The sequence below is a fragment of the Cyprinodon variegatus genome, unplaced genomic scaffold (genome assembly GCF_000732505.1).
Source record: "Cyprinodon variegatus isolate N-32 unplaced genomic scaffold, C_variegatus-1.0 Scaffold3, whole genome shotgun sequence".
Taxonomy (NCBI): domain Eukaryota; kingdom Metazoa; phylum Chordata; class Actinopteri; order Cyprinodontiformes; family Cyprinodontidae; genus Cyprinodon; species Cyprinodon variegatus.
In genome coordinates, this window is record NW_015150456.1 from 3,181,099 (window position 1) to 3,184,036 (window position 2,938).

Genomic DNA, 2,938 nt, shown 5'->3' on the forward strand with positions numbered 1-2,938 from the left:
AAAAAATGAACTAGCCGTCCCTAGCTGCATAACAAACCAGTCGTCACCAAAATAAACTTTAGTTTAGTTTCCAGGAGAAAGCCTGAAACTTTTGCAACCTTCTAAATGCCCCTCATGGATTGTGTCCATCTTGTAAAAGCGACAGTAATGCAGACCTTTATTTTTTCATAGTTATTAATTCTTTCTCTCTTCTTTGTTTCTTCCTCCTAGAGATCAAGTAATCAATTTTTTCAAATCCAAGCATATTGGTGCTGACCATAATGGCCGATATCGGATACCGATCAGATACTAATAAATGAAATGTTAAATAATTAACCGTGCTTGACAGTAATATTATTTTTAAAAGTTTACACCGATATAAATTCTACCCAGCTGCTGTGTGTGATCAGCTCAATGACGTAATCAGTGCTTGAATCACAAAATTGAAGTCACTAGATCCCTGTAACTGTATTGCTGTGTAAGATATCAGTGAAAATGGAAATAGCTGGATCTGAACGCTGGATTGGAATCGTTCAGCCGATACCCGATCCTGCTGATTACTATCGGAGCCGATATCCGATCCGGGTATCAGATAGGTGTATCTCTACTTTCTTTTCCCTCTTGTTGGTCAAAGAGTTTGGATGGTCCTCCATTTCAATACAAAATATGTTTTTATGCTCCAGCGACAGTGGCGTTGGATGTTGGAGTTTGCCCTTAAATCGAAGGGTTGATGGTTCAAGCCCTGGCTTGGACTTTCATTGGGCAAGACACTTCAGAGGGCCCAATGACCCCAGTGTACAGCAGCCTCGCTTCTGTCAGTGAGCCCCAGGGCAGCTGTGGCTACAATGTAGCTTGCCACCATCTGTGTGTGTGAATGAATGTAGTGTGTACTATATAAGTACATGCCATTTACCCTTAACGTTTGCAAAGATGACAACATAACAAAGCTTCCTCCCTGTGCACTGTCACCATGGTTTATAAACAACTCATTCTAAGCTTTGTTAACACTTTCAATTCTGTTGCGATTAGTTTAAAACTTTGGCAGAGTATGTATTTATGAAAGCAACACTTAATTTTAGGTACCAAAAGATTTAAATCAGTTATACAATGTCCCTTTAGATGAGAAAAGATGTGATTTTTTTACGTGATACTTGTAAGATTCTACATACTCAACCTGGCAGTATACCCACAAGGCGGGACCAGGGTCTTCATCATAAAGAAACAAGTTCCCTAGACATTTTTTTTAACCATCTAGGGGCATGTCTGTATTTGCATAAACCTGAAACCTCCTATTTCTTTTTAAGTAAATCTAAAAGCACTAATCAAAGCACGGTTGCGTTTTTTTTTTATTTTTTTTTATCAACCTTGATTTAACCAGGCACGTCAGATTGAGATTTAAAAATATATTTTTTAAGGGAGTTCTGGGAAAGTAGCATTGATAAGAAAGATTGCAGACATTTGAATAAAATGTATAATTGGATTTGGTTAAAAGAAGAAAAGTCAGCCAATAAAATCTTTGCATGGGACTGAGGTGATTGAACAATCAATCCAAGGACAGACAAAAAAACGTATCATGACAGTGCCACAACTGTGCGTTAAGTATTGTTTGGATTATATTCTTAGATTTAAAAGAAAATGTAATTCATGTTTAAAAAACAGATTAAATGTAGAGGGTTTCGGGTGACACCCATTTATATGTATCTGAAATAAGTAAGCCAAATTACCAAAGAGGTGGAAATGAGTGGATATTTAAAACATTACACTGTATAAAAGCACTTTACTGCTATATTTTATCACTTAGATGCATTTATTTTTTAACTTGGATATAAATTGTAACATTTCGCTCTAAGAAGGTGTTGAAAAGTAAGGTGGGTCAAACCAGTTTGGGACCTCTGATTAAATTTCCTGCCGAATCACATGTTGTTTGGCCCAAGAATTCTAATTAAATTTGAAATCCAATTATGGAAATGGTAATGAAATTTCCAAATGGGGAAACTCGTAATCTGCTCATTGAGGTGTTTAATTACAACCAAGGCTGCTGGCCTGAGATATGTTTCACCTCAGCATTTGCTGGACCCAAGTTTGATCAGAGAAGAGTGTTAGAATGACGGTGGACAGTTTGCTTAATTTAACCTTTTTTCTTTTTAAGATTTTGCTCACATGATGTTTGGAACCAACTTAACTTTTAATCTGTTTAGGATATGAGTCACATGTTATAGCAGTGATTTCAAGCACTGGATATACTTTTTTATTCAGTTTAAATCACATTGGTTCCACTCTAAAGAGAAAATGTGTTGAGGGCTTTTGTGGTTCAAACAGCACCTCATTGAAATGAATCCCCATAAACAGATAAATTAAATAATAGGTTATACTATTATTTTCTCTTTCAGCAGTTATACGTTAATAAGATTTTTTTTTTCTACTCTGAGGTCAGACTCAAACCAGTATGACTCTTTGCTGTCTAACTTCTTTTCTATGAGCTCAGGTTTCTTACAGAGTGTTCTATGATGAAAACTGAACAATCTTTGTGCTCATGTTTTGTTAATGACCTAATTATTTGTTAAAAGTGGATCAGAACAGTGGCTGTTCCAATTAGGATCATCAGCCTTGAGAAAATGTGTTTAATGTGCTCTCAGAAAAAATGGAGTAAGCAGAGTTTTGTCAGTACTGATAGGATTTCATGGTTTTAAAGTCAGCGCTACAGTCACTGTGAGAAGAAAGTACACCCTCTTCTAGTTCTAGACTTTATATAATAGGGCATAAAAAAAAAAAAATCTGTGAATGAATCAAAAGTTGTTTATAGAGCACTTTTTATACTATCAGCCTGGTGCTTTACAGTGGAATAAATGAATAAAAAGTTCTGCATCCCACCCTGCATCCCTCTATTTTGTTCAGCAAGTTCCATGAGGTAGCAAGCCTCATCCTGTACCTATTGATCCAAAACATTTAGGTCGTTACA